Consider the following 20,085-nt stretch of genomic DNA (forward strand, 5'->3'; position numbering starts at 1 on the left):
CTCTATGAAGCACTGCCCAGATAGATCCCCCTTTGCTGAGGGCTTGTTGCCCTGGCTGCTGAGAGTGCTGTTGGCCCCAACCATCAGTCCCTTCAGAGACTGTTTCAACTTCAGAGAGCTTTCTCACTCAAGGTCATGCCCTTTCCTAAGGTGGCCAAGTCTAATGACTGACTGATGTGATAGTATAAAGTTCTGGCCATCTTGGCCCAACTCAGGACAATTCTAAAGGACTATTGTTGCTCCAGAGTGCCCTGTGGGGTCAGCTAAGGCAATTGTTGAGAGTCTGCATCACAACTTGACTCCTCCATCTGCCTGATCCTGTTCCCCACCCCTGTCTTTCCCAGATGTTGATCCCAAGCACAAGCCTTGACAAACATGTGATGCTAAATCCCATCTCATAGTCTAGTTCCCTAAGGACCTCTATTTCTGACAGTTTAATGGGTAGAATTGTGTCCCCCCTAAAATTCCAATGTTGAAGTTCTAACCTCCAGCACCTCAGAATGCGATCTTATTTAGAAACAAATTCTCTAAGGAGGTAATTAAGTTAGAGTGAGGTCATTAGCATGAGCCCTAATCCAATATGCTTGATGTCCTTATAAAAAGGGGAAATTCGGACACAGAAACAGACATGCTTAGAAGGAAATGATGCACATAGATACAGGGAGAAGATGGTCATCCGCAAACCAAGGAGAAAGGCCTGGAGCAGCTCCTTCCCTCACAGTCCTCAGAAAGACCCTGCCAACTCTTCCAACTCAGACTCCTAACCTCCAGAACCGTGAAACAAAAAAATTTCTATTGTTTAAGTCACCCAGCTTGTGGTACTTTGATATGACAGTCCTAGCAAACTAATACAGACAACAAGCAGAGATAAACCCTTTTGTCCAGGGATGCAGATATAGGTAGCAAAGCTATCAAGAAAAGCAAGAGAATGAGAAGCACATGTAAAAAAATCTGTCTGAATGGTGGGAACATGTGCAAAGCTCTCTTTGCAGAGTTTGGCATTACAAGAGAAGGAAGTAGGGACATACACAGAAATCTGTTTCCTTTGTCAGGAAAGAAGAAAACTTTCTTTGGTAATATTCATTTTTGGTCCTCCTGGGCCTCTTTCATAGCCAGTAGAATGTGTGTGTGTGTGTGTGTGTGTGTGTGTGTGTGTGTGTGTGTGTGTGTGTTAGGGGGCTGGGGCTGGGGGTGGATTTTCCTACTTTCATTTTTAATGCCCCAGGGAACATGTTGCTCATATGACCTCAACAATAAATCAGCTGGAAAGTCTCATTCATATAGTTTTGAGAGTGAGTTCAGCAGATTTCTTTAACTCCAACATTGACTGCAGCAGAAAATAATGTGCTTGACCTCATTCCACGTCTTCCTGGAAAATGGGATTAATGTTTACCTCAGAACAGTAATGGGAGGCTTAATGTTTCAGTGGAGGTTTTGATGAGAGGTGTTTAAGATATCCAACCTGTTTGGACTGCAATTGAGGTTGACTATTTTCTTGTTTAGCTAAACAGGAACTCTATATTGTTCTCCCTTTAATGCTAGCCGGTGCCTGTTACTGCCCCAGAGGCCAATAGCCCTGGCCTTCTCACCTTTTGGGGATACTTACTAGAGTTCCTGAAGCCTTTGCCAGGTAGGTCACTGCCCTGCGCCTTGTGTGGTGTTGTCTTGTGAGGGTATGCCTTCCTCGCTGCTCAGGTAACGAGTCCTTCTTCCACAACTAACACTTCCCACACACAGGAGGATTGCTTAGGGCCAAGCAGCTTCAAAAAGGCAATTAGCATAAAGTGGGAAAGTAGTCCAGTCTCAGAACCTGGCAACTAAAGGGACTGTAACTCAAATTACACATCTAAATTCTGGGAGTAGGGAAACAATGAAAAGGAACAATTGCTTAGTCGACATTTAAAACCTTTTTTCTAAAGCGGCGATTGTGTCTCTCTCTTTTTTTTTAACCCAAAGTAAAAGACACACTGAAGCTCTTCTCGGAAACAGGTGGGATGGAGGAGATTTATTTATGACTTTCTGGAAGCACAAAGAGAAGCTTTTATTGTTGATAGGCTAGGCTGGATGGATGCCAGGAGACACATCCCTGAGGAGCTGAGCTGCCAAACACTGGCTCACAAAGGGAGCTGACCCAGTCCTTTTTCATGCTGGCTGCTTGCTCAGAAATTATATCAGAGGATAGTCCTGAAAAACCTAGTATGCTTTAGAACAATTAGGGAGACTTGAGAAAAATCCTAATTCTAAGGAACCGTTTCGAGGGAAATAGAGAAGTAGTGTGTATTCATTAGCTTTGTGTAGAACTACTGTTCAGCTCATGTAGGGAAACTGCCCCGAGACAGGCCCAGGGCTAGCCATTCAGTATCTGCTTCCTTCCTGTTCCTTTGAAACTACAAATTTTAAGTCAAGTTTCACTAAATGCCTTCTAGACACCAACAAGGCCAGGGAGGGGAATGTAAGGAGCACATCATTGTAACCAATATTTTTAGACTTGGAAATATTTTTGAAATTCTGAAGAAATCAAAGGGAGAAGGGGATAGGATGTGCCTTCTGGGAAGGTTAGGGAGGAAGGGAGAGAGAAAGATCCATGGAAAGAAATAATATAAAGTACAGAATATTGCATAGATTTCTTAGACTCCATAAAATCATCAAATGTCAGGACTGGAAAGAGCTTTAGAGATCATATCTTGCCGAAACCGGTTTGGCTCAGTGGATAGAGCTTCGGCCTGTAAACTCAAGGGTCCCAGGTTTGATCCGGATCAAGGGCATGCACCTTGGTTGCCGGCACATCCCCAGTAGGGGGTGTGCAGGAGGCAGCTGATCGATGATTCTCTCTCATCGATGTTTCTAACTCTCTATCCCTCTCCCTTCCTCTCTGTAAAAAAATCAATAAAATATATATTTTTAAAAAAGATAAGGAACCTAGAAGGCAATTGCACTGAACATCTTATAATTGTCCCTCCCTGGTCATCTGATTGATGAGGAAACGTGTACCAGAAAAGTTCAGTGACCTGTCTGAAGAGGCAGAGCCAGGTGGGTGGCAGAACCAAGCAGGAATCCATGTGTGCTCACTCTTCTCATGACACCTCTGGCATCCCACCACATCTGTATCTGATTTCCACCTTGACCCACAGCTATGGCCATCATCTGTTGCTTTAAGAGGTTTTGGACAAAGAGAACCATCAGCAGGTAGCATTGTGCTTCAGTGCAATTGCCTTCTAGCCTCCTTGTCTTGTATCTTCACATCCTAAAATAAATAAATGCATTTTGTTTTTCAACCAGCTCTTATTTTTAAACCTTTCATTGGGAAAATATGACATTTAAATGTAAAAGAAGAGGAATAACCTCAAGGAATTTTTTTGAAGTACTCACATTCTACAATCTTTTATGATACAATAGTATGGGTCCCACACACCTCCCATGACTGTCTATGTAGTAGCAGCTGCTGCAGTCTCATATTCCTCCTCCACAACAATAATTAATTTTCTCTATAGTAATATGAACCACAAGGATTTTACAGGATGCTTCCAGGGACTACATGGATTCAAGGCTTTGGCTCTTCCAGATAAGCTAGTTGAAGCCGCTTAGTTTGTAGAGCATTGTGGGGAGGGGCATACATGGTAATTGGTACAATATAAAATATAATAATAGCCTGGGTCTAGAGCTCAGCCTTGGGTCTTTAATTATCTCCTTCCCATCTTTATTATTGACTTGAACTCTACCAGACATACTGTCGCCTCAACTACCAATAGGCCAATTTATGTTTGTTTCTTTGCGGCATATACAATCAAACACAGAAAACTATACAAATGGAGACTTTTTAGTATGGATCTTAGCAGATGATTTGGCATCCAGAATACTCAAGGCATCTGATTTCTATCTTGGCATGTAATGCTCATTCCCTGTTTCCTTATAAAGTGAGAGAGATAATCCTCTTGATTTCCCCACCTGGGTTCCAGGATCCAGGTGAGGGAATACATGAGGAAAATTATAAGATATTCCTCAAAATTTAGGAAGTAAGCCTAGCTGATATAGCTCTGTGGTTAAACATCAGCCTATGAACCAGGAGGACATGGTTCAATTCCCAGGCACAAGCCCAGGTTGCTAGTTCCATCCAATGTAGGGGTGTGCAGGAGGCAGCTGATCAATGATTATCTCTCATCATTGTTGTTTCTATCTCTCTCCCTCTCCTTTCCTCTCTGTAATCAATAAAAATATATTCTTAAAAATTTAGGAAGTAAAAGTGTCCTGATAAACATTTACGAATGATTATTGTCTGTACAAATGCACCCTTTATGCCTCAACACAAGATTTCAGATTCCTTTAGACATCTAAAAGATGTATATGCAACTTACTAAATCAGCAAAAATTAACTTTTAGGCATTTACACAGAGTTCAATGATAAGCTAAGCAATATGAGAGATAATAGTAAGAGTTAATATTGACTAAGTTCTTACAGTGTGCCAGGCACCTGCTAGGCACTGTACATGAATTGCCTCATGTAGCCATACAGCCAACCCTATGAGATAGGTACTTTTATTATCTTCATTTTAAATATTAGAAACTAAGGCATAGAGAAATCAAACCATTTGCCCAACGTCACATAGCTAGCAAGTTGAAGAGTAGGATTTGAACATAGTTTATTTTCAGAATTTATGATCTTAAAGAATATAAGTGATGGTTCCCAACCTCAATAAATTTATAATCTAGTTGGGGAAACATAACTAACATACATTAAAACAGCAGTAAACTATGCTATATGAACATATATTATTAAATGCTAAATCAGCTGCTACCAACTATCGATATGAATGCAGCAGGAGTTCAGAGGGCACATGGACCAGGCAGGCAGGATTTCATGTAGCTGAGTTTTGATTGGTCCCTGAGATGTGCATAGGAAAAGGATTGCCCCAGACAAGGGGGTCAAAAAAGTGCTAGAGCCAGGAGTGAGCAAAATCTGCAGGAGAATGAAGCAGCCAGCCTGGCCACAGCTGGGCGGAGCCGATGGGAAGGGCTGGACCAGCTCTGAAGGCCTTTAAAGCAAAGTGGAGTTTAGGCTTGGTGCATCAGCCAGGAGTCATTAGAGGTCCAGGATCAGTAAAGCAATATTAGGAAAGGAATGTGTTTGGCAGGATACAGAGGATCCATCCATCTTGTTAAAATTTCAGATGACATAAACACAGTGGAAAACATACTATGAAATTACTTTAAGTTGTTACCAATTCTTAGTCCCAAGTTCACTGTTTATTCTGTTTGATCTTTGTGATTTATGTTTATATTTATTTCACATTAGCAAATTTTACCAATTTTGTCTCCTTAATACTTTTCAAATGTATCCACTTCTCTATACTTCTCTTGCCATGATAGTACTTTAGTTTGGCCACCATCCCAAGGGTGAAGGGATGTGTTCCTGGAGAAGACATTTTCCCAGGGTCCTGAACACCTAGCAAGACTTAGCCAAGTTGGGAGGGAGGAAGTGGGAAGAGGAATGGGTGTGAGGAGGTGGGAAAAAGAGGCAGTGAAGGATACCTGGTTGAGCAGAAGAAAGCAAAAAACAAATAAAGTAACATATACAGAATTTGGTGTTAGACCTGGGGTGCTGCAATAAGAAAAATTAAATGTGGCATTCACTTACTGAAAGGGGTCCTGTAGGGCCCAAAGATCCTAAGCTGGAAGATTGGTGATCCTTTTTACATGATATCAAAACATTTAGCAAAAATAAAAACAAAAAACAATAACAACATTTAGCCAAAATGTCACCTCTTCTGGAAGGTAGACCACTTCCAGTTTGGTGGAGAGGAAAGGCCTTTGAAGAGGTGACAAATTGGCCTTCTCAGTGAAGGGAGCGATCGTGGCAAAGGCACAGAGCCTGGTGTTATGAAGAACAAGGATTCTAAGTGCCAGACTGCGCTCTGGAAAGGTTCATCTGTTAGGGGGGTATAGGGCACTGGGAAATGGACCTAAGTAGGAATCTGAATTTAAGAATAAGACCCATTTGGACACTGACTATCATCTTAGAGAAATGTTGAATAATGAAATAAACAAAAGTTTTAAATTATTTTTCAGAATCCAGTGAGTAGTGCTAGATTTTAAAAATAGCTTTACTGAAATCTAACTTATATATCATACAACTCACTTTTTGAAAGTATATGATTCAGTGTTTTAGTATATTCACAGACTTGTAAAATCATCATCACAATTAATTTTAGAACATTTTCTTTACCTTAGAAAGAAACCCTGTACCCATTTCCATCCCCTACCCCCAGCTCCTGGTAATTTAACAGTCTACTTCTATCACTATAGAACTGACAGTCTTGGCCATTTCATAGAGACAGAATCATACAGGATGTGGTCTTGTGTCACTGGCTTCCTTCATAAATGCTAGATTTTGAAACTGACTTGATTAAATAACCAATGGTTAAAGTATATATTTTCGAATGTACTAGGAAGGAATAACAGTACATATTTGGAAAGCAGTCAGTGGTATGGGAGGCTAGAGTAACGATAAAGATCCTGAGGCTCTCTCCCTCCCAGAGCACGCTGGAGGCTTACCCCCCCCCCCGGCCCCCACCCCCCACCAGGCACATCACCTTTACTTTCCTCCTTTCTTTCTTTTTTTCTCATTTTTTAAATTAAGTATTATATGTGTACATACCTTACCAATCCCACCTCCCCCACTCCCACACATGCCCTCTCTCCCCAGAGTTTTTCGTCCATTGGTTATGCTTATATGCATGCATGCATGCAAGTCCTTCCGTTGATCTTACCTTCCTCCTTTTCTAAGCTCCTTTACCTCTATAACTTGTTTCCTAAGCCCATTTCTTCTATGAGTTACTTCTATCCCTGTGATTTTCCAAAATAAAGGTTCTCTTATGGTTTGAGTCTTGGCTCTGAATTCTTTCCTAGCCAGAACTCTAGTACCAAGTTTGCTGAACCCAGGTCCAGTGTGACCCCATCAGTCCAACATCTGGTGCTGTTTTCACTTTCCCCAACATTATGGTGCCGTGATTTGAACTGTGTGGCAGCATTCTGGAGAAGCCCACTTGGGACCACCTTGCAGACCTGGACCAGTGGTAGGTGCCAGCAGGGACCCATTGAAAACACTTAGGACAAGGACCCAGGGCACTCTCCCTCCTGGAAGCACACCAGCTTGCACCTTTCCTTTCCCTCCCTTCCTCCCCTCCCTTCAGGCACAGTCACCTTTACCTTCCTGACTTATAAGCCCTTCCCTTCCTTTACCTCTATAGCTTGTTTCCTAAGCCCATGTCTTTTACGAATTACTTATTCTACCTCTGTGATTTTCCAGATAAATGTTCTCTTACAGTTTGAAAAAAAATAATAAAGACCCTGGGTCACGAATTATAGTCTTGATTCTGCTGTTAACCAGGTGTGTGATCTTGGACAAGCCAGCAGCTTCTCTGAGCCCCAGGCTAGCATCTGTAAAACTAGAGGAATGGGATTAGAATAGTGATGCCCAGCTTTTAATGTGCAGCAGAATTGCTTGTGAAGCTTTTTGAAAAAGATACAATCTGGGACCTCACCTGAGATGTTTCAAAAGCTTCTAAGGTGAGTTTGTTGCTTATCAAAGGTTAGGAATTTCAGGGCTTGCATGCTCTCTAGGTTTCTTTCTAGATCTGAGGTGTGTCCTATGAGACATATTTATTTACCAATGCATTTTGCCTAGAGCCACACCTATGGCTTTTGGTCAAGTCCCTCTGTCTGTGGTCAGTGATGATATCAAATAAGATATCATCAATAAGATGATATCAGCTCTGGATGAGCAGTTGCTGGAGGCAGTGGCCCTGGGTGTCAGACTTGAACTCACCATGAGTCATAGTAATAACTAAGAGCAATTGACTTCCCTAATGCTTCCCACTTTGCAGAGGACAGAAATAACTGAATAAGGAATAAACTTTGTGAGTAAGTAGCAATTATACAGTGTATTGCTAAGCCCAGAAATGTGTGTGTGTGTGTGTGTGTGTGTGTGTGTGTGTGTGTGTGTGTGTGTGAGAGAGAGAGAGAGAGAGAGAGAGAGAGAGAGAGAGAGAGAGAGAGAGAGAATGCTTGGGATTTTTTTTTTTTTAGCCCACTTCCCCATGGACAGCTGGTCAAATTCCTAACTTGTGAGGCCACTTGGATAGAAGTAGTTTGTAACAGAGGAACGCTTACTGAAAGTTTTGAACACGTTACAATACAGAACACTCTTTAGAGCAGTGGTTCTCAACCTTTCTAATGCCGCGACCTTTTAATACAGTGCCTTGTGTTGTGGTGACCCCCAACCATAAAATTATTTTCGTTGCTACTTCATAACTGTAATTTTGCTACTGTTAATGAATCATAAAGTAAATATCTGTGTTTTCCGATGGTCTTAGGCGACCCTGCTAGCGATTCTCAACCTGTGGGTCATGACTCACAGGTTGGGAACCAGATGGAAGGGAGCTATGGAGGGGAAAAGGAGACACAATTTTAATAATCTGAGCAATAAAGATTTATTAAATTTTAAAAAATAATAATAAATAAAATGCATTTTGGATCATATTATTTTCCTGCTTGAAACTCTTTCAATGGTTCCCATGAACTGCCACAACAAAATTCAAACTTCTTCCTTTATCATATAATGTTTTCACTGATCACTACCTAAATTTCCAGTCTCACCTTTGGTGATACTTCCTCATACTATGCAGGCCAAAAGCCATCCTCCCCTCCCCCATCCCCAAAATAAAAGCCACACAAAAAGAAACCACACCAGGCTCACTCTCTGTCTGAATACCATGTATTTGCCTCACTTCTACCTAGAAAATAACCTTTGTTTCCCAAAGCTCAGCTCAAGCATCATCCCCACTATGACGTTTTTCTGATTCCTTAAACCCCAATGAAGGAAGATTGGCCATCTTCTCCTTCTATCCTGACCCTCACAGTGCCCCGCTGAACATTAGTGTTTGCACTGCTGGCTCCTCCTGAGGCTCCTTGAAGCTAGATCCTACTCATTGTACTAGTCTTATCAGCCCCCAGATACATAGAAAAAATGGGCTTTTAATAAATGTTTATGGCTGAAGTACATCTATTTCTGATCCACTTCTCTCATATCAAATAAAGATAAAAATCAATCCCCACCGCCAAAACTGGTTTGGCTTAGAGGATAGAGCGTCAGCCTGCGGACTGAAGGGTCCTGGGTTCGATTCCGGTCAAGAGCACGTACCTTGGTTGTGGGCACATCCCCAGGAGGGGGTGTGCAAGAGGCAACTGATCCATGATTCTCTCTCGTAAATGTTTCTAACTCTCTATCCCTCTCTCTTCCTCTTTGTAAAAAGTCAATAAAATATATTAAATAAATAAATATTTATGAGTAGGTGAATTAACAATAAATGAGTGGTTTTTGCATTGCAACCTTAGAAACAGTAGATCTCTTCCCAGAAGAAATTCCTAAAGTCTCTCCTGCTAACAGCTCCTGAAGTGGTGGGCACAGACAGACTTAGGTCAAGGTCAGGGCTATTCTTAATCGGAAGCAAGGCCCCAGACCTCCAGCCTGTTGAGTTCCATCCTGTGCCCCTATGAGAGTCATTTGGGTGACTCAGGTTCTATTACAAGACCATTGGCGTCTCAGTAAAGGGAAGCATTTCTGAAAACATAGTCCTTGGGTGAGGAGAATTCTTTCCTCAAAGAAAGTTTCTTTCCTGGTTAATACGATTTATTATCAAGCATAGTATAAATTGGGGAAAGGCAGGTTAGTGAAAAAGCTGATTAGCAGACTATTGTACACTGCCAGGTGTTTAAAGTCTGTGAACTAATTTCATGACACTATGCATGTCACCTCCTTCTCTTGGCCTGTCTTTTTCTAATCTTCCAAATGAAAACATTGGACTAAATGATCTCTAAGATCATTTCCAGCTCTATCATTTTATTACCTAATTCTTAGATAATACCATTGTAACATGTGTTTGACATGATAAAGGCTCGAGAATTATTGGTGGCATGGGGCAAGGGATTTGTTTCTGACATATGGAGGTAGTGCAGGGCCTGCGTCCTTCCCAGGCTCCGCTTCATTCACAATCCATATTTCTTGGCTCCAGGCAGAGCTGCAGCATCTTTCTCTTTAGAAAAGCTGGTCTGCTTTGTCCCCCAGGGCTGCAGAAAAATTCGAGGGTCAGAGTATTAACATGAAAAACATTAGCGCACACATTGCACTTCCACAGCCTGTGGGGGTTTGAGGCTCATAGTACTGAAATTAAGGAAAGTCGGTGGTGCTAAGACTGCGGGGGCACAGCAGGACGAGGCTGGAGGAGCAGAAGGAGAACAGATTTGAGCTGCTGGGGATACAGTATCTGTGGACTAGGATGGGGGGTGGGGGCGCCGATCCCAAGGGCATAGTGACAAGGTCAGCCTCATCTCCTCTCTCTGTACTTGGCAACAGCCAGTCTAGCTAGAAAGAGCAATCTGTCAAATCTAATTAGAGAAGGAGAAAGTGAACAATGGGCGCCCAGCTCTAAAATGACAGCTCAGTTTAATGGGGTGGAGGAGCTTGGGAGGGCTGTGTGCTTTGTGTGCTTGGAATTGGTCCCTTCAGATGTTTCCTTGCTGAACTCAAACTGCAAAACAACTGAAACTGGATTTTTAATTTACTTGACCAGGAATCTTCAGGTCCCCAAGCTTTTTAACATGTGCATATCCAGCAAAAGCAGAAGAGAACATGGCTGTTTCAAAGGTGAGGCTGCAGTTGAAAATAGTTACATCATATGGTGTGGACACTGCTGTGTGCATGCAACTAATATTTATTCATTTGCGCATATTTGTGTGTGTGTGTGTGTGTTTAATTATATGGGTGGTATTACTATTTCTCTTATTATTTTTGTAACCTTTTTTTTATTAAAAAGCTTATAATTGAATTCTTAAAATTTAAGAGCAGCCTGAAATTTCAGTAAGACTGCAAATAAGCACATTTTCAGATGCAAAAAAATTAAATTCCATTCACAGCTTATGCTTTAAATGGCCTATGTGATTTGGATATTTTAGTTCTTGTATGAAAAGTGGGTTTCCCAGGAAAGGGATATATTTTATAAATGGAATCAAATAAATATGTTCCTTAAAATAAATACCTGAATACAGGTTATTGAAGCTTAGAAATTCTTTATGTGCATAATCTAAAGACTCAAATAAGGTAGGCCTATTTGTTATCAGCAAATATATCAAAGATCAATATTTTTCTAATTTAATTGTTCCTCAGTGTGAAGCACTTAAAGGTGTGAGAAAAATAATTTTCTGAAGGGGGAGAGAAAGAATGGGGAAAGAGTAAACACAAATGCAATGTAGAAGTTATAAGTCTCAGTTGGCATAATTTTGTTATTCTTTCCTGTGCATTATCTCATTTAATCCGGGAAGAACCCTAGGAAGTGTGTTACTATTATCTTCATTCCATAGATAAAGGACAGTAAGGCCCTGAAAAATTAGCCCAAGGTTACAGAGAATTGCAGAGTCGGGCCTTGAATCCAAACATCTGGCTCTGAGTCTAGTGTACTTCTCAGCCCTGCATTTCTGGTAGAGTCAGGAGATATTACATTTTAGAATCATCCCATTTATTATAATAATGCCAACACGAGAATTTTCTTCTAATCTACTGATCTCGTATGGACCTGATTGAGGCTGTGGATTTTAGTTTGGCATTTGTGTACCACTTACCTTTACTGCCTGTTGTTAAACCCTTTATTTTCTAACAGCAGCCCTTGTTTCTTTTCTGTCCTCCCCCTCTCCTTTTACATACACGTATTTGAATAAATTATTTTGTACAAAGGTAAAGGAAAAGCCTGACATTGCTACGCACCTCCCCTTGGACCCAGTCCTCTCCCCGGAGAAACCAGTTATTTGGGGTGTAACAAACTTGTTTCCTACGTGTGTTCGCATCATTATTTTGTGTGTATGACTTTTGAAAACATAAATGGTACCATGCTGTACTTTTTATTCCGTAACTGGCTTTTTATATTTTTTAATTTTATATGCCTGCTGAAGAGCTTTTCATGGGAGTATGTTTAAATCTAATTCATTGCTTTTAATTGTTATGTAGCATTTTATGCACTGTCACTTTTACTGTTTCCTCTCTACATTGCCTCGATTTCAAATGCCTTAGTGACACAGCAAGTCAACATTTAACCGTATTTGTTTTTATGGGGTACGTAGAGACAGGCATAAGCTTTATGGCTCATTGGAGTGTTCATTGGAAGAAAGGAAGAAAATGTAAAAAGCGCTCTGAGCTGAGCTGGGAGGCCTAGGGCAGGCACAGTGTTATCACAGCTTTGTTCTCTCTCAGGTGCAGAATTTTAGCATTCACTTTTTCTTGAACTCATCTGTTCTCCCAAGATATATTTCTTATATGTAAGAAACAGTGCCCGGCTGGCGGGCTCAGTGGTTGAGTTTAAGCCATGAACCAGAAGGTCATGGTTCGATTCCCAGTCAGGGCACATGCCTGGGTTTCGGGCTCAATCTCCGGTGTGGGGTGTGCAAGAGGCAGCCAATCGATGATTCTCATCCTTGATGTTTCTATCTCTCTGTCCTTCTTCTTTCCTCCCTGAAACCAATCAAAATATAAAAAGGAAAAAAGAAAAAAAAAAAGCTCTAGTTCTTTCAGAACAAACTAATATATATATATATATATATATATATATATATATATATATATATAGTAATAACACATTTGACAGAGTGCTGTGAGGATGAAATGAGAATGCATGAGAAAACACACATACTGAGATATATAGGTTATGAACTGGGTTTGCTTACCCTTTTCCCTCTCCTTCCCTCTTCAGATATTCTGTTGTCAAGTAATTCCTCAAAGAAGGGTAGTTAGTACCTGAAGCTATGAATATTGCTATTAGACATTCAGGAGCAGGAATGATCCTTTGGAAACTGACAGGTCTCTGGATTCAAGTCCTAATGTGGCTATTTGTGAGTCGTGTGACTTGGGTAATGTTTTGTTGTATGTAAAGTAAGGGTAGTAATCATAGTAAACGTAGCTGTATGGTGAGGTTTAAAGGAGATATGTATGCAAAGTTTCTGGTATATAGGAAAGTCAGCAGCCATCACTGTAAGGCAGAGAAGTTGCAACATCCCTATTTCTGTTTCCGTCTATAAAATATCACTATCCAGTTTCCTCAGATGTGACAGTAAAGGCAGGCCTAACCTCAGGATTAAAGTGCAACCACTCGTTCCTTTTTCCATAATTTCTTTCTTCTTTAAAGCACGTATTCCCTAAGTGCCTCCTGCATGTCTAATACCCCGCTGAGTCCTGTGTGAAACATAAAGGAAGTGCTGGCAGTTAAGATGAAGTGCCTGAATGTGCAAGGTGAGCACTGGGAAGAACTTTGAAGCTGCCAAGTGAAGGCGTTCTTCAATTCGCTCTCTGGGTAACAGTTAATGACATAAACACAGGGTGGGGTTATGGATATGCATGCCCAGTGGCTATTTTATCAGAATTCTCTGTTAATTACAAAGGTGTACCTTTAACACCTGCTTATTTGTTCCTTACCTAGCTTCAGGATTATTTTGGACACCGACCTGGGTCTCATCTATAGAATTTGAGCCATTAGATCATGGGCTGACATGGGCTGGTTTCCTGGCTGGGGCTGCTCTCACCTCCTCTTGAGAGTGCTGGCAATGCGGCTGCTCTGAGCCACACGCCCCAAGGCTCAGTTGAGTAGAAATGTGCAGATATATTCCAGAAAAAAGAGCTGATATTTAGTGAGCAGATTAAAATCCCCAAAGAATAGGAACTGTCTTAAAGAGCCTGAGGACGCCATGTGAAGGGACTGAAAGTACCTGTTTGGATGGTGTGTGTGTGTGTGTGTGTGTGTGTGTGTGTGTGTGTGAGAATTCCCAGGAAATAAACCTAGTATATTTCCAAAATGTCAGCCTAGTTCGTCCCAACCCACTAATCTTTTTCTCTGTGTGTGTGAACCAATTCCAGCAAGCCCCACTGGACATAAAAGGCCATCTCATCTGTCAAGTGTAGAAGCCACATGTGGCTTTTATTTTAAAATCAGTCCAGAGATCTGGTCAGGTAGTTTGGTTATTTACAGTGTCATCCCGATATATCAAAGCTATGGGTTCCATCCCCTGTCAGGGCTCATATAAGAATCAACCAGTGAATACATAAATAAGTGCGACAAAATCTCTCTCTCTCTCTCTTTCTCTCTCTCTCTCTCTCTCTCTCTCTCTCTCTCTCTCTCTCTCTCTCTCTCTCTCTCTCTCTCTCCATCTCTCTCTTTCTCAAATCAATTCATTTTAAAAATAAATGTTTAATCACTCCAGGCAGCAGGTGCTCTGAGTGCTTGGAGAATGGCATGTTTATTCAGGAACAAACACCCTTTGTCTTAATTCCACACTTAAATTAGGGACAGACAATTCTGAATGTTTTTAGTTTTAGAGGAGCTATGTTAAATCATTCTTATATTTAAAAAAAAAAATCACAGTGTGAAAAGATGTAATTTTCCGAGAGTCCTTATACTGCTGAAGGGGTTTCTTGGCAGACAAAGGAATTCGCTCACTAAACCCTACCGCAGTGAAGACGAGACTCTTAAGTGTAAGGTGCAGGGCCTGTAATCATTAGGTTAGCTGGGATTCAAAACGTCTTTGTCTCTAGCAACCTTTCTGAAGGGGGGTTATTTGTTTGTTTTTAAGTGATGCTCAGACAGGCGTAGCCCCGGGAAGTGACCTTTTTATTTTTAATTTTATTTGATAAAGAGATGCACGTTTCTGAAATTTTTGCCTTGAAACCCAGAATAAAAATGTACACATTTGAGAATTTTATAGTTTGACCCTTTTTACTAGCAGAGTTCAGGGCTCCAAAAATATGCTTTTCAGATCATGGATGGCAATGAATTTATTTGGCCCTCCTGTAAGAGGTAAAAGCAGCTGGTTTATGAAACGAGAGAGAGCCGGCTTTCCGAGGAAGAACAAAGAGAAAGCAGGCGCCCCTGCCCCTCGGAGCAGCCTCTCGGCTTTGTCTGGGCGGCGGACTCCCGCTGAGGACGGCCGCAGGAGGCTTAGGGCCGGGTCTCTGCGGATTAGTTTAATCACACTTGGTTCGGCAGTCCTGGGGAAGACGTGTGCCTGTCTGCACACTATTAATGCGATCAGCTGTCCTGCTCACACATCCCCTCCCCCGAGGACACTTCATAGCACAGGAACGCTTAAGGAGACATTCCTCGCCTTCACTTCGGGTTCTCTGCGAATAAACACATCAGGCATCATCTTCGATCCTATCCCTGGACAAGGAAAAAAAAAAAAAATTCAGAGATGTCCTAAATGCCAAGTACAGCGGCTGAGAGTGAGAGAAAGAGACAGCACATTTAGTCTGGTAATACTGTGGTCCAGATCTGACAAAATATTGCTCTCATTTCCTGTACAGCTGTTGAAAGTTAGGATTGATTTCTAGATGGCTATTTCAGAGTTTATCCAAAAGAGAGAACAGCCAGGTGCTATTGAACCCCAGGCTCGGCTTCTCACTTACAATGGACTTTCCAATCCGCTGCCCACAGGGAATCCACAGGCACCTATTGTACCACGCCCCTCCTCACCTTCTCCCATCCCCTTTGTCTACGGCCAATGTAAACCCTTCCCGAATGGCTCACATCCCCCTCCCCATACCTGAGGTATAATATAAACACACTTGCAAAACTCCGGAACCATGGACATAATTCTTTTCTACCTAGCACGCTGCCTGTGGTTTAGACTCCAGGCCCTGAGACCAGTCTTCTTTTTTGCTAGCAATGACCTAATAAAATCTTTCTCCTAAAAAGATTTTTAGCCCCACCAGTTTAACACTCTGATTCACTGAGTTACTAAGTATCCATTCCTCTTTGTCCTCCGGACACGAGCAAACTCGTGGGCTTGGATTCAGAGCATGAAGACTACACAGAGCCCAAGTGGCCAAGTTCAGGACTTGGCAGCCCAACCTTTCTTCTCCTGGGCCCCCAAGAAGACTTCTGTTCCAGTTACACTCCTAATTATGGTGTTTCTGATGCCACTGGACCAAAGAGAAGGTCCTGTTTTGAACCAATGCCTATAATTTATGCCTCCAGCTACGCCCTGTTGGGAGCCAGAATTTCCATGTCAGAGAACGGAGATCTGATAAACAACAGGACTAGTCCAAATTGTTACCAACTGAAGGGCAGATTCTTCTCCTAGATAGAAATCATGGGAGGTGACGAGCAGAAAAGATTTCTTGAACTTTAGAGGGAAGAGACCAAAGCTTGCTGCATCAAGAGAGAGCACACAGAAAATGGATGTGGCTCCCCAACCTCTGCTAAATGCATTTCCATAGCACCGGCGAGTGCCTTTGCTGGCTGATCTGTCAGCTCTCTCTTTTGGAGGGCTGGCGTCAGCTGGAGAAAAGTGCTCTAGGGCCACATGCTTTGACATACTACGCATGTCTCATTAGCGTCTTAAATCTCCACACAGGGGTGTGTTTTTTCCTATTATAAAGAGCTAAAATCACCATGAAGATAGTCTTAAGAGCTACTGTGGAAGCGCCATTTTAGGGACTCTCCCTTAGCCTGATTGCATCTTGTCTTTAATGGAAAGCATTCCTAGACCTGTGTTTTTATTGGTAGGGGGAGAAACGGTATGCTGCTATTCCGGCTTTGTGGTTGAATCTAGGCCCCTTTCACTTTCTTGCAGGTGGCCTCCTACAAAATGAAACTGTCCACTTATGGGTCTTCATTCCCTTACTAGAAGAAAGCAGAAATGTACAATTCTTACACTTAACGCAATCTCTGTAAGTGGAAGGGACAAAGGGTTATTAGCACATCTTTTAGGCGACCTGAAGGACAGGGCTCTAGAAGCGGAAGCATCAGCTTCATGAAGGGCAACATAAAGCTCTTTGCAGCATAAAAACCGGGAAGCTGCACGTTGGCATCATCTTGCAGGGCACAATTCCCAGCAATCACGCTGGCTCAGGAGCAGAAGTGCAAATCATCTTTCTGAGCTTCAGCCATAGGGGGAGAAAGGTGGTACCACAATTCTCTCCCAGTGGATGGCGATGACGTGTTCTAAGCAGATGGTCGCTGAGGCTCCTGTCAAATGAGTGAAGAGGAAAAGGAAGTGGGGAGAGGAGGAGGGACTCTAAAATGGCACTGCAACAATCCCGGAATAAAAATGAAGGGCCATAAGGAGAAATACGCACAACCACCTTTGAAACTCAACCCCCTGTCCGCCCGACCGCCCCAATTTGCTTCTGATAACCTCTTTTAATATTGTCTAAACAACGTAAAGCAGGATAAGATAAATTAAAGAGAGCCCCTACCAGGTTCTATTTTGCATTCTCCTTTAGAATTGTCCTAACAATTATACAATACCACAAAAATCAAATCCACTCTGTTTAAGCTTTAGGAAGCGTTAAAAACAGTCAAACCCTCTGAAACACCAAAACCATTTTAGGCCTCTGGGTTTCTCTTCTCAACACAAAGACTGCTCTGGTTTTACGCATGACTTTCAGTTTTGTTTGGTGGAGGCATTACGTGCTGCAGCCTGACTGCAACCATGTTTGGAAGCTTGCGGGTCTAAGCGTCTGGGAGCGACGCCACAGGCTCGGCTCCCCTTTTCCACCAGCAGGCGGCGCTGTGCTCCGGCTCCGGCGGCCGCCGCCCTGCCCGCCGCGAAGGTCACTTCCGCCCCCGCCCCGCGGAGCTGCCCGCCGCCACGCCTAGCTGGTCTTTTCAGAGGCAGCCAGCGCCGCCTGCTAACGTTTCTGAACCACTATGCCCTTAAGAAAGTTTATGATACGTGATAACTTGATTGTTGGGTCCTTTGAAAGAGTGGAAATCTTAAGAAAAAAAACATATTTGGGATTGCGTAATCATTGAATTTTTAAACAAATAAATTTCAACTGAGTAAAATAAAGATATCCTCTGATGAATGTGTGTGTGTGTGTGTGTGTGTGTGTGTGTGTGTGAGAGAGAGAGAGAGAGAGAGAGAGAGGTTGAAAATTACAATGCTTAAAAAAAAATTCTCCTTCCTGTTTATTCCAGATTCCTGCAGGCTTGGAGAGCAACTCGCGAAAATTCAGCTGCGGCGCCATCTGCTGGACGCTCCGCGGCGTTGCAAGGCCCTGCCTGGGAAGGAGAGATGGCGTTGCATGTGAAGGCCCAGCCTTTGCCCGGGGAACACTGGCACCAAGGTAGCATTTACATGTTGTCAATTTCTCAAAAATATCCCTCTACAAGAAAATGATCTCAGTTCTGAGAAGCCCCCGAGCATAAATGAAGTGGCATGTTTTTTAGGTGTCCCCTTAGGAAAACCTGGGGCTTTGGAGGCGTAATTCATTTCATTACAGCTGCAAGACTGAAAACTAAAACTGTATTTTCCATCACTGTACACAGAGAAGTATCAGGAACAGAAGCTACAATGTGTTTGTTCCCCTGAATGGAACTGATTTTGCTGAATGAATTTTATTTATTTATTTATTTATTTATTTATTTATTTATTTATAATGTATTTTATTGATTTTTTACAGAGAGGAAGGGAGAGAGATAGAGAGCTAGAAACGTCGATGAGAGTCTGCACACCCCCTACCGGGGATGTGCCCGCAACCAATGTACATGCCCTTGATCGGAATCGAACCTGGGACCTTTCAGTCCGAAGACCAATGCTCTACCACTGAGCCAAACTGGTTTCGGCGAATGGAAGGAATTTTAAAAGTGAAGAGGGTGACAGAAGTAAAGTTAATCTGGGAGTGGGGAGGTGTTAAAATGTGACGTTGGCCGTGTTTGTTATAAAGTCACTGAGCCCTGCTACCATTTTCCAAACTTTTTTTTTTTGTCTAAATTTTTACATATGTCTCCTTTTCCTCCGATTGACCCACCCCCGCATTTTCCAAACTCTTAAGTCTGTTCTGATTTACTTGATAAATATTTTCTGTTTAGGAGACTTCAGACCCTTTCCACATAAGGGTCTAAACCCATTTGCAAGCACATTTATGTACACCCATATAAACCTATCTTCACCATTGTTACAAACTTTGTAAAGGCCTTAATCATTAGATCATTTCATAATATATGTAAGTCAGATCATTATGCCACCTTAAACTTACACAGTGCTGTATGTCAGTTATCTCTCAATAAAACTGGAAAAAAAGAAAGGGCCCTAGCTGGTATGCTCAGTGGATAGAGCATTGGCCCATGAACTGAAGGTTCCCAGGTTAGATTCTGGCCAAGGGCACATGCCCAGGTTTTGGGCTTGATCCCCAATGTGGGGTCTGCAGGAGGCAGCCAATCAATGATTCTCTCTCATCATTGATTTCTGTCTCTCCTTCTCCCTTCTTCTCTGAAATCAATAAAAATATATTTTAAAAAAGAAAGGAATCACTTTTCTCCTGTACTTACTAACATTGGCCTCCAATTTGGCTGACTTCCCTCCTTGTGTTTGCAGCATATATTCCTCATCTTATGTGAATGTGCATGTTTCTAGGGTCTTTCATTTTCACTGATTCTTAGAACCTAAGGACACCAGCAGAGTTCATGAGCAGCACTGGTGGGCAGAATTTGCTTCGGCCCTCTCTGTTGCCAGCAGCCTGAATTTAAGAGCTGCACCCAGTTCAGATCCTCTGCCAATCGAGTGAGCTGGGAAAAGGTATAGTGTCCAAGCCAAACCCATTTCAAGCCACGATACCAGCCCCACTTGGTCAGGTGTCATGTGTCTCTCCACATTCCTCCATGCATGGCTAGTGGGGCCAGCAGCAAAACAAGATATCCGGGTTTCTGCTGAGGGTTGAAAGGATGACAATCATTTGTTCTTTGTATTGTGCTTTTGCTAACTAGATTTAGCCTCCACAGTGTACTAGTATCAAATGTGTATTGCCTTACCAGTGGTGTGCTACTAGATGCTTACAACCAACTCTCAAAATAAAGCCCTGGCTTTCGGTGTTAAATATCTCTATATAAAAGCCTAAGCGATGGTCGCAACCGAAACAACCGAACGGACGACTGAACAGGCTGTGTGTGGCAACCAGGCCATCGAAGGGGCAATGAGGGGTGACAAATGACCAAACAGCAGGCTGCGTGGGGCGGGGCGGGGAGGGGGGGAGTTAGTGGTGACCAGGCTAGC

At 42.4% G+C, this 20,085-nt stretch overlaps 1 long non-coding RNA gene across 3 annotated transcripts; it reads left to right on the forward strand.

Annotated features, from left to right (window-relative positions):
• The first annotated feature begins 1,258 nt into the window (after positions 1-1,258).
• LOC123653183 lies at positions 1,259-18,421 on the forward strand. 3 transcript variants are annotated; one of them, XR_006742835.1, is made up of 3 exons: positions 1,259-1,630; positions 10,626-10,699; positions 18,012-18,421. It is a non-coding gene; the product is annotated as an uncharacterized LOC123653183 (long non-coding RNA). The 3 variants fall into 3 exon arrangements; XR_006742834.1 differs by lacking the exon at positions 1,259-1,630 and adding an exon at positions 10,242-10,372; XR_006742833.1 differs by lacking the exon at positions 1,259-1,630 and having other exon boundaries at positions 10,267-10,699; positions 18,012-18,160; positions 18,264-18,421.
• Positions 18,422-20,085: the final 1,664 nt, after the last annotated feature.

The sequence above is a fragment of the Pipistrellus kuhlii genome, unplaced genomic scaffold (genome assembly GCF_014108245.1).
Source record: "Pipistrellus kuhlii isolate mPipKuh1 unplaced genomic scaffold, mPipKuh1.p scaffold_m20_p_3, whole genome shotgun sequence".
In the NCBI taxonomy this organism is placed as follows: Eukaryota; Metazoa; Chordata; class Mammalia; order Chiroptera; family Vespertilionidae; genus Pipistrellus; species Pipistrellus kuhlii.